The 12,235-nt window shown below is 47.3% G+C and overlaps 1 protein-coding gene across 2 annotated transcripts in view; it reads right to left on the bottom strand.

Moving 5' to 3' along the window:
* The window catches only part of UPP1 (uridine phosphorylase 1), a 45,275-nt gene that overhangs the window by 25,380 nt on the left and 7,660 nt on the right, over window positions 1-12,235 (bottom strand). The window lies entirely within an intron of this gene.

The following is a 12,235-nucleotide window of genomic DNA, read 5'->3' on the forward strand; positions in this document are numbered from 1 at the left end:
GAGAATTATTAATTTCCCCATGGGTTTTTCTATGGTCCTCATCACTATAGAAACCGAGTGATTCATAAACATTCATTTATTTTTCACAGCTTCTCTGTGAGATGAAAGGGTGGTATTATCACCCATTTTACAAATGGGAACTGAGACACACTAGTTTTGGGTGCAAAATTTGGGACTCCTAGAATCTGAGATTTTGTAGCATGTAGCAGTATATAGCCCTTTATATGTTCAAAGTGCATCTCTCATTGACTTCAAGGTATCTGTAAGCATTCAGCACTTCTGCAAATCAGACCTCAGCCTCTCAAAATGGGCAGCCAGAAAATGAGGAACACACAATTACTGACCATCTGTGAAAAATTTAGTTTAAGTGACTTGCCCGCCATAACACTGGAACTTTGTGGCATAGAAACCTTAACATGAGACCATCCTGTGTCTTCCTGCAACTCCCTTTTTCATTCATCTTCCAACTTCTTCAGTAAATGAGGCAGGGGTCCTACAGACAACAACCTCCTTAACTACACAACCCTGATTCATCCCCAGAGCAAGTCCAATCTGTGCACTGAATTAAATGAGGCAGGAGTCCTGTGGAAAAAACACTATATGGTTATACAGTTAAAGACTGCACTTCTGGGGGAATTCTGTGCCACTGTGCATGTGCAGAATTCATGTCTGGCACAGAATTTTTTTCTCTCGCAGAAAATACATTCTGCCCAAGAAGTGCTGTGGTTCCACCTTTCACCCACCAAAGGCTGCTGTGGCATCAGAACAGCCAGCATCATGAACGCAGCCAGCTGTTCTGGTGACACAGTGGCTTCTGGTGGGCAAAAGGCAGAACTGCAGCACTGGGACAGAATGTATTTTCTGTGGGGAAAAAAATTCTGTGCATGCTCAGTGGCGTAGAATTCCCCCAGGAGTAGAAGTTCATCACTGCACCCTGCCTGCAGAGCCAGGTTAGGATAGACTGAATAGGGAACATGGGGTTGCTGGGGGGTCAGAGACAGGGGTTCAGAATGGTTAAAGGGGGGAATTGGGGTGCAGGCTCAGGAGCTAGTGGGGTGACAATGTTAAGCCAGGGGCTGAATGGGAGTGGGGGTTCAAGACCACATGGGGACAAGGACTGCAGGGACACGTCGGGATTGGGGAGGAGGCTGCAGAAACCCATAGGGATGCGGGGGTGCAGAGACGGGGCAGATGTGCCTGATTGAATGGGAGATGCTAGGGGTAGTCAGGGTTTGCATGGGGGAGGCTTCTCAACTCCTGAACAGTCCTGCCCCTCCCCCCAAAAAACCTGTTCCATATTTCTCCCACCCACACCCAACAACCTTCCAGGTTCACTCCAGGCTCCTTCCCTCTCCCTCAGCTCCTTCGTTACCCCTGACTCCCCCAAGCCTTTGCATTGCTTCTGGTGGATGCAGGAAATGCAGTTCTGTATTGTAATTTAAATGAATTACTCAACATTCTCTATTAATATGCCTAATAAGAAATCTATTTGTGTGTGTATATATCAGAATCTTTTTTGTCTGTATTATTACAGACAGGTATTTTGAAATAAATTACCAAAATTATTGAAACTGGAATGATTATATTGTTATTTTGAGAAATAAAATAGGCAGAATTTTAAAATACTGTGCTCCAAATTTTTATTTTTTTGGTGCAGAATCCCCCCAAGAGTAATACACACATGGGGGGCCAAATGAAGGGTTGTACAGAAAACCTTAATATTGGCATTTTATAACTTTTGAGTGCTTGACTTTACAACCTTACTAATGTTCTTTTAATGCAGTTTGTGAGTGTGTGTGTGTGCAATTTTCTAGCTTGTTTGTTTTTTTAAAGCAAACTGAAAAAAACAAATTTCATCATGTGGCATCATACTGATGCCTATGTGGTTCATCAGTAGAGTGTAAGTCTTAGATTTACCATGCAGACCCGTGCCTCTTAAGAGTAATGATAGTAGTAGTAGGTTGTCATCTTCTATGTGGACCAGCACAAGAGTGAGATGAGACACACATCTTTCCTGTGGGTTTCATAGATATTTGCTGACAGCAGAAGAATAGTGAGATTATGGAATCTTGAGTTCCATTCTACACTCTGGAGAGGAGTGTTTCCTTTAATGGTTACAGACAGTGATGAGCTGCCAAAATCTTAACAACGGGTTCCCTCCTCATCCCACGAGGGGGTCGTTGCCCCCCCACCCCCCCCCCCCGGGACTCCTGACTCATCCAACCCGTCGTATTCCTTGACGCACCCCGCCCCAGGACCCCTGCCCCATCCATCCCCCTCCCCTGTCCCCTGACTGTCCCGAGAACCAGGCAGGAGGGTCTCATGGGCCACCGTAGTGGGTACCCACCCCACCCCTAAGTGCCAGAGGGACCTGCCGGGGGGTGAGGTGGGGAGTCCCGGCGGTACTAACCTGGGGCAGCTCCCAGGAAGCATCCGGCAGGTCCCTCTGGCTCCTAGGGGCGGGGTAGTGTAGCTAGGCGCGGAGCAGGAGGAGCGGCCGCTCCCCCAACTGATCACATCAAAAGTGGCTCTGGCTCTGGGGCTGGGAGCGGTTCCCCTGCACGCCCCCCACCCTGGGTTACCTGCTGCGGTGTGGGCAGCCCTCCTCGTGCCCCCCTGCCCCAGCTCACCTCTGCCTCCCTGGGCCTGAGTGTGAAGCCGCCGTCTGCTTCTCAGCCCGTCCCTGCTTCCCGCGCTAACAGCTGGTTCGTGGGAAGCCTGGGGGGGGGCGGAGAAGCAGAGCGGGGCGGTGCTTTCAGGGGAGGAGGCGGAGGCAGAGCAGAGGTGAGTTGGGGCCAGAGGTGTGGCCGGGAGCTGCCGGTGGGTGCTCTGCACCCACCAAATTTTCGCCATGGGTGCTCCAGGGCTGGAGGTGTCACTTTTGGCCGGTTAAATTTAGAAGCCCTTTTAGAACCTTGAGGAACAACGGGTTCTAAAAGGGCTTCCAAATTTAACAACCAGTTCTAGCGAAGCGGTGTGAACCGGCTCCAGCTCACCACTGGTTACAGACACTTCTCTCTGTCCCTCCACCCTAATCCAAGTCTGACCCCTCCAACCTGTTCCTCTCCCAATCCTCCTCACCCCTGCCCTTTGTCCCAGTCCCATTTTTCTTGGCCAGCCAATTCTAGTCTCACCCTCGGAGCTTCCTGTCCAAATCTCACTTCCACACGCAATTTCCAGTCCCAAGCTCCTGGTCCAGCCAGTTCCAGTTCCCCCAACCCTAACTCTTTGTCTCCAGTCTTTTTACCCAGCCAGTCCCAGTTCTGCTTTGCACCCCAGCTCCTCATCAGACCTATCTCACATCTGTCCCCATTCCTCCACCCATTGGTTCCCAGTCCCAGTGTCCTTGTCCAGCCAGTTCCAATCTCCTCGCTCTCCTTCAGACCTGCTTCCCCCACCCCACGCTGTTTCTGTCACTAGTTCCCACTCCAGTCTCTGAGAACAACCAGTCCCCATCTCCCCTCCAAGCTAGCTCCCAGTCACCTTGCCCAATAAGTTCAAGCCTCCCCATCACATCCTCTTCCTCAGCTCCCAGTCTCCTGACCCAACCAGTCTCAGTCTTCACTTTCTCTCTCCTTCCCAGTCCTCCTGCACTGAACTCTGTGACAGTTTCTCTCTTTCCTCTAATTTTAGTACCAGTCTCACCAAGCTTCTTGATCCAATTTATTCCTTTCCTTCCCCTCCCAGTCCCCCCGATTCTGCTCTCAACCTCTCTGCATTCAAGTCATGTGGCTTCCTCCTTCACACTGCCTGGACACCTGATATAGGTGTTGTGAGTCATTGAAAGCACAAGAGAGACAGGCTCCCTGCTTTCAATTCAGGTGCCCAGCCATGTGGTGATGGTGTATGCCCAGTCCAGATACATGTATCTGTACATGTACATGAGCTGTGAGGGGATGGAGCATGCTCAGTGAGCACAGAATCTTTGGAGAATTTAGCAGCAAAATTCTATGACATTCTACTGAGCGTATGTGCACTATGAAGTTTCAAAGACTTACAACTGGGTCAAATTTGAGCATATTTTTAGGGGACCAGCAAAAAGTACATCCCTGACACCCAGCCCTCCTCGAAAATTTCATGCAAAATTTCAAGTCCCTGCTCCAAAGCATGGAGGTGCTAAAGCTTCTCAAAGAAGAAGTTGGAAGAATGTTAACATTGCAAACCAGTGTATTTTCCCTACCAGCCTGCATGGAAAATTTCAGCCCTAACGGTTCAAGTTTGAAAGTTATAAGGAGCTGAAAATGGGATCTTATAATGGCTCGTGTTAGGAAATCTTAGCCCTGGTCTACACTACGAGTTTAAGTTGAATTTAGCAGCATTAGATCGATTTAACCCTGCACCCGTCCACACAATGAAGCCATTTTTGTCAACTTAATGGGCTCTTAAAATCGATTTCTGTTCTCCTCCCCGATGAGGGGATTAGCGCTGAAATCGACACCGTCAGGTCAAATTTGGGGTAGTGTGGACGCAATTCAATGGTATTGGCCTCCGGGAGCTATCCCACAGTGCTCCATAGTGACTGCTCTGGACAGCACTCTCAACTTGGATGCACTGGCCAGGTAGACAGGAAAAGCCCCGCAAACTTTTGAATTTCATTTCCTGTTTGGCCAGCATGGCAAGCTGATCAGCACAGGTGACTGTGCAGATCTCATCAGCAGGGGTTACCATGGAGTCCCAGAATCACAAAAGAGCTCCAGCATGGACCGAACGGGAGGTACTGGATCTGATCGCTGTATGGGGAGATGAATCCGTGCTATCAGAACTCTGTTCCAAAAGACAAAATGCCAAAATATTTAAAAAAATCTCCAAGGGCATGGAGGACAGAGACTATAACAGGGACCCGCAGCAGTGCTAAATGAAACTTAAGGAGCACAGGCAAGCCTACCAAAAAACCCAAGAGGCAAACACCTGCTCGAGGTCAGAGTCCCAGACATGCCACTTCTATGATGAGCTGCATGTAATTCGAGGGGGTGCCCCTACAACTACCCCACACTTATTCGTGGACTCCTGCAAGGGAGTCTCACTCAACAGGGGACAAGGACGATGATGAGGAGGGGAAGGTTGAAGATAGCGCACACCAGACAAGTGGAGAAACAGTTCTCCCCAACAGCCAGGAACTGTTTATCACCCTGGAGCCAATACCCTCCGAACCCGGGCTCCCGGACCTTGAAGGTGGAGAAGACACCTCTGGTGAGTGCCTTTGTAAATATAATACACGGTTTAAAAGCAAGCGTGTTTAGTGATTAATTTGCCCTGAAGACTTGGGATGCATTCGTGGCCAGTACAGCTAGTGGAAAAGTTAGTTAACGTGTCTGGGGACAGAGCAGAAATCCTCCAGGGACATCTCAATGAAGCTCTCCTGGAGGTACTCCCAAAGACTTTGCAAAAGGTTTCTGGGGAGGGCAGCCTTATTGCGTCCTCCATGGTAGGACACTTTACCATGGCAGGCCAGTCGCATGTAGTCTGGAATCATTGCATAAGAAAGCATGGTAGCATGTGGTCCCGGTGTTTGCTGGCATTCAAGCAACATCCGTTCTTTATCTCTCTGTGTTATCCTCAGGAGACTGATATCATTCATGGTCACGTGGTTAAAATAGGGGGATTTTATTAAGGGGACATTCAGAGGTGGCCATTCCTGCTGAGATGTTTGCCTGTGGCTCAAAAGAAATTATCCCTGCTGTTAGCCACGAGGTGGGGGAAGGGGTGAAGCACTCATCCCAGAGAATTGGGTGTGGGGAGGGTTTAGTTGGGTTTATGCTGCACGTTAACCCGAAAACATCAGCCCCTCCTTTTAAATGGCCAATGTGTCTTTTTCAATTTTGCTCTCCCTTTTTTTGCTCACGCAGCTGCAAATGTTTCAACGTTGCCACTAGCATCTCCGTCCCAGAGGCTAGCGCAGACAAGAAGATGAAAAAAAACGCACTCGCAATGAAATGTTCTCTGAGCTCATGCAGTCCTCCCACCCTGAAAGAACCCAGCAGAATGCATGGAGGCAGACAATGTCAGAGTCCAGGAAAGCACAAAATGAACGTGAGGACAGGAGTGACGTGTGAAGGATAGATGACTGGAGCAACAGGAGAGGTGGTGGCACTGTGATGAGAGGAGGCAGGATGCAAGGCTAATGCTACCGGAGGATCAAACTGATCCGGTGCATGGTTGAGGTGCAGGAAAGCCACGGACCGCCACTGCAGCCCGTGTAATAGATTCATAGATACTAAGGTCAGAAGGGACCATTCTGATCATCTAGTCCGACCTCCTGCACAGCGCAGGCCACAGAACGTCACCCACCCACTCCTATGAAAAACCTCACCCATGTCTGAGCTATTGAAGTCCTTAAATCATGGTTCAAAACTTCAAGGAGCAGAGAAGCCTCCCTCCAGTCAACCATGCCCCATGCTACAGAGGAAAGCAAAAAAACCTTCAGGGCCTCTCCAATCTGCCCTGGAGGAAAATTCCTTCCCGACCCCAAATATGGCAATCAGCTAAACCCTGAGCACATGGGCAAGATTCACCAGCCAGATACCCAGGAAAGAATTTTCTATAGTAAATCAGATCCCATCCATCTAATATCTCATCTCAGGGGATTTGGCCTATTTACCCTGAATATTTAAAGATCAATTACTTACCAAAATCCCATTATCCCATCATACCATCTCCTCCATAAACTTATCGAGTAGAATCTTAAAACCAGATAGATCTTTTGCCCCCACTGCTTCCCTTGGAAGGTTATTCCAAAACTTCACTCCTCTGATGGTTAAAAACCTTCGTCTGATTTCAAGTCTAAACTTCCTGGTGGCCAGTTTATACCCATTTGTTCTTGTGTTCACATTGCTGCTGAGCTTAAATAATTCCTCTCCCTCTCCTATATTTATCCCTCTGATATATTTATAGAGAGCAATCATATCTCCCCTCAACCTTCTTTTAGTTAGGCTAAACAAGCCAAGCTCCTTAAGTCTCCTTTCATAAGACAAGTTTTCCATTCCTCGGATCATCCTAGTAGCCCTTCTCTGTACCTGCTCCAGTTTGAATTCATCCTTTTTAAACATGGGAGACCAGAACTGCACACAGTATTCTAGGTGAGGTCTCACCAGTGCCTTGTATAACGGTACTAAAACCTCCTTATCCCTACTGGAAATGCCTCTCCTGATGCAGCCCAAAACCGCATTAGCTTTTTTTCACAGCCATATCACATTGGCAGCTCATAGTCATCCGATGATCAACCAATACTCCGAAGTCCTTCTCCTCTTCCGTTACTTCCAATTGATGCATCCCCAACTTATAACTAAAATTCTTGTTATTAATCCCTAAATGCATAACCTTATACTTCTCACTATTAAATTTCATCTTATTACTATTACTCCAGTTTACAAGGTCATCCAGATCCTCCTGTATAATATCCCGATCCTTCTCCGAATTGGCAATACCTCCCAGCTTTGTATCATCTGCAAACTTTATTAGCACACTCCCACTTCTTGTGCCAAGGTCAGTAATAAAAAGATTAAGTAAGATTGGTCCCAAAACCGATCCCTGAGGAACTCCACTGGTAACCTCCCTCCAACCTGACAGTTCGCCTTTCAGTAGGACCCGTTGCAGTCTCCCCTTTAACCAATTCCTTATCCACCTTTTGATGTTCATATTGATCCCCATCTTCTCCAATTTAACTAATAATTCCCCATGTGGCACGGTATCAAACGCCTTACTGAAGTCTAGGTAAATTAGATCCACTGCATTTCCTTCATCTAAAAAATCTGTTACTTTTTCAAAAAAGGAGATTAGGTTGGTTTGGCACGATCTACCTTTTATAAAACCATGTTGTATTTTGTCCCATTTACCATTGACTTCAATGTCCTTAACTAATTTCTCCTTCAAAATTTTTTCCAGGACCTTGCATACTACAGATGTCAAACTAACTGGCCTGTAGTTACCCGGATCACTTTTTTTTCCTTTCTTAAAAAAAGAACTATATTAGCAATTCTCCAATCATTCGGTACTATTCCTGAGTTTACAGATGCATTAAAAATTCTTGCTAATGGGCTTGCAATTTCAGGTGCCAATTCCTTTAATATTCTTGGATGAAGATTATCTGGGCCCCCCAATTTAGTCCCATTAAGCTGTTTCAGTTTTGCTTCTACCTCAGATATGGTAATATCTACCTCTATATCCTCCTTCCCATTTGTCATGCTACCATTATCCCCAAGATCCTCTTTAGCCTTATTCAAGACTGAGGCAAAGTATTTGTTTAGATATTGGGCCATGCCTAGATTATCTTTAACCTCCGCTCCATCCTCAGTGTTAAGCGGCCCCACTTCTTCCTTCTTAGTTTTCTTCTTATTTATATGGCTATAGAACCTTTTACTATTGGTTTTAATTCATTTTGCAAGGTCCAACTCTACTCGACTTTTAGCCTCTCTCACTTTATCCCTACATCTTCTGACCTCAATTAGGTAGCTTTCCTTGCTGATCCCTCCCATCTTCCACTCCCTGTATGCTTTCTGCTTCTTCATAATCGCCTAAGATGCTTGCTCATCCAGCTTGGTCTACAACTCCTTCCTATGAATTTTTTCCCCTTTCTTGGGATACAGGCTTCCGATAGCTTCTGCAGTTTTGATTTAAAGTAATCCCAGGCCTCCTCTACCTTTAGATCCATAAGTTCTTCAGTCCAATCCACTTCCCGAACTAATTTCCTTAATTTTTGAAAGTCAGCCCTTTTGAAATCAAAAACCCTAGTTGCAGATTTATTTTTGTTAATCCTTCCATTTAGTTTGAACTTAATTAGCTCATGATCACTTGAGCCAAGATTGTCCCCTACAACCATTTCTTCTATGAGGTCCTCACTACTCACCAAAATTAAATCTAAAATGGCATCCCCTCTAGTCGGTTCAGCAACTACTTGATGAAGGAATCCATCAGCTATCGCATCTAGGAAAATCTGAGCCCTATTATTATTACTAGCACTGGTCCTCCAGTCTATATCTGGGAAGTTAAAGTCTCCCATGATCACGCAGTTTCCATTAGTATTTACTTTAATAAAGACATTAAAAAGGGCTCTATCCATATCCAAATTAGATCCCGGAGGTCTATAGCACACCCCAAGCACTATCGTAGGAGAGGCTTTACTAGTTTTCTTCCCCAGTGTAATTTTTGCCCAGACGGACTCTGTCTTATCCATTGCATCGCTTCTTATTTCTTTACATTCTACCTCATCATTGATATACAATGCTACTCCACCCCCTTTAGCTTTGTTTCTGTCTTTCCTAAAGAGCACATACCCTTCAATACCTGTAGTCCAGTCATGACTACTATTCCACCATGTTTCTGTTATCCCTATAATATCTGGTTTCACTCCCTGCACCAGTAGCTCTAGTTCCTCCATTTTGTTACCTAGACTCCTCGCATTGGTGTACAAACATCTTAATTTTTGCTGTTTAGACTCGCTCACATTTTGTACCCTATTAGGCACAGTCATTCTACAGCCAGTATAACCTATTAGACTAGTATCCACACCGCCCTCGCTCCTTTTATATATTCTCCTACCCATGGCTGTATCCTTTCTTACATAATCAACCGCCCTCCTCCCTAGGTTCCATAGCCTCCTCACCCAGATGCCCAAGAAAGTGAGGGGGGCTCTCCAGGCACCCAACCACTCCACCCCAGAGGACTGTGCAAGCAACAGAAGGCTGGCATTCAATAAGTTATGAAATGCAGTGTGGCCTTGTCCTTCCCTCCTCCCCCCCCCACCCGGTGCTTCCCTCCTCCCCTACGCCTCCCAGGCTACCTTGACAGTTATTCCCCTATTTGTGTGATGAATTAATAAAGAATGCATGAATTTGAAACAACAATGACTTTATTGCCTCTGCAAGCAGTGATCAAAGCGGGGAGGGGGGGCGGTTGGCTTACAGGGAAGTAGAATGAACCAAAGGGGAAGGTTTTCATCAAGGAGAAACAAACAGAACTGTGACACAGTAGCCTGGTCAGTCAGGAAATTGGTTTTAAAAGCTACTCTGATGCGCAGAGTAGCCCTGGTGTCTGGCTACGCGTAATCAGCGGCCAGGTGATTTGCCTCAACTTCCCACCCTGCCATAAACGTCTCCCTCTTACTCTCACAGATATTGTGGAGCACACAGCAAGCAGTAATAACAATGGGAATATTGGTTTCGCTGAGGTCTAACCGAGTCAGTAAACTGCGCCAGCGAGCTTTTAAACGTCCAAATGCACATTCTACCACCATTCTGCGCTTGTTCAACCTGTAATTAAACAGCTCCTGACTACTGTCCATGGTGCCTGTGTACGGCTTCATAGGCCATGTCATTAAGGGGTAGGCTGGGTCCTCAGGATAACTATAGGCATTTCAACATCCCCAACCGTTATTTTCTGGTCTGGAAAGTAAGTCCCTTGCTGCAGCTGTTCAGACAGACCAGAGTTCCTGAAGATGCGAGCATCACGTACCTTTCCCGGCCATCCCACGTTGATGTTGGTGAAACGTCCCTTGTGATCCAGCAGTGCTTGCAGCACCACTGAAAAGTACCCCTTGCGGTTTATGTACTGGCTGCCCTGGTGGTCCGGTCCCAAGAAAGGTATATGCATTCTGTCTATATCCCCACCACGGTTAGGGAATCCCATTGCAGCAAAGCCATCCACTATGACCTGCACATTTCCCAGAGTCACTACCCTTGATAGCAGCAGCTCAGTGATTGCGCTGGCTACTTGCATCACAGCAGCCCCCACAGTAGATTTGCCCACTCCAAATTGATTCCCGACTGACTGGTAGCTGTCTGGCGTTGCAAGCTTCCAGAGGGCTATCGCCACTTGCTTGTGAACTGTGAGGGCTTCTCTCATCTTGGTATTCTTGTGCTTCAGGGCAGGGAAAAGCAAGTCACAAAGTTCCATGAAAATTTCGCAGCCACTGGGAATCATCCCAGACCTGCAACACTATGCGGTCCCACCAGTCTGTGCTTGTTTCCCAGGCCCAGAACTGGCATTCCATGGCATGAGCCTGCCCCATTGCCACCAGGATGGCCAAATTGCCGGGGCCCGTGCTTTGAAAGAAGTCTGTGTCCATGTCCTCATCACTCTTGTCACCGCACTGCCATCGCCTCTTCACCTGCTTTTGCAGGTTCTGGTTCTGCATATACTGCAGGATAATGTGCAAGGTGTTTACAATGCTCATAAATGCTGCGGTGATCTGAGCGGGCTCCATGCTTGCCATGGTATGGCGTCTGCAGGAGAGCAGAGTTGCAGGGGAAGCGGTGGTTGGATGACAAGTTTTGCAGACCTACTGCACCGTCTGCTGCCAGGACACAACAGCTGAGCGGGCTGCATGCTTGCCGTGGTAAGGCGAGACAAGAGCAGCCGAGCAGAGTTGTAGCGGAAGCGGCGGATGATGAAGGTCAATTTGAAAACCTGCGAGACCACCAGGAGGGCAGAGTGGCAGCAGAAGCAGTGGATGATGACAGTCATATAGAGGACCTGCAAGGTGGATTCATAGCACCAGGAGAGCAGAGTGGCAGTGGAAGTGGTTGTTCGATGATGACAGTTTACAGCCCTACTGCACTGACTGCTGAAAGCAGTATGGCGCGCACACGGAAAAAAGGCGAAAACGATTGTCTGTCATTGCTTTCACGGAGGGAGGGACGACTGACAACATGTACCCAAAACCACCCGCGACAATGTTTTTGCCCCATCACGCATTGGGAACTCAACCTAGAATTCCAAGGAGCGGAAGACTACAGGAGACTACAGGAACTGTGGGATAGCTACTCACAGTGCAATGCTCCGAAAGTCGACGCTAGTCTCGGTACTGTGGACGCACTCCACCGACTTAATGTGCTTAGCGGGGACACACACAATTGACTGTATAAAATCACTTTCTGAAAAATCCACTTCTATAAATTTGACCTAATTTCATAAAGTAGACATACATGTAATAGGGAGTGCTACCAGCCCTGCCTAAAATAATTTAATAATAAGCAGTGAAACTGGTTGTGGAGCCAAGGCTAGGGAGGAGGTGAGGATAGGGTGTGGTAGGCAGGTACAATGTGCCTCACACCCTCCTGCCACATGAGCAAACTGCAGCAAAGTTCATATGGCCTGATGCTGTATTATATTTCAACCAGCCCTCCCACCTTCTTGAGGATTTGAGAGGCAGTCCCAGTGGGAATCCAAGGCAGAGTGGATCTATTGGAGCCATGCACCCAGACCATAGTGGGAGGAAAGCAATGACAGAATCTGAGTAGGG

The sequence above is a fragment of the Dermochelys coriacea genome, chromosome 2 (genome assembly GCF_009764565.3).
Source record: "Dermochelys coriacea isolate rDerCor1 chromosome 2, rDerCor1.pri.v4, whole genome shotgun sequence".
NCBI classification, from domain to species: Eukaryota; Metazoa; Chordata; order Testudines; family Dermochelyidae; genus Dermochelys; species Dermochelys coriacea.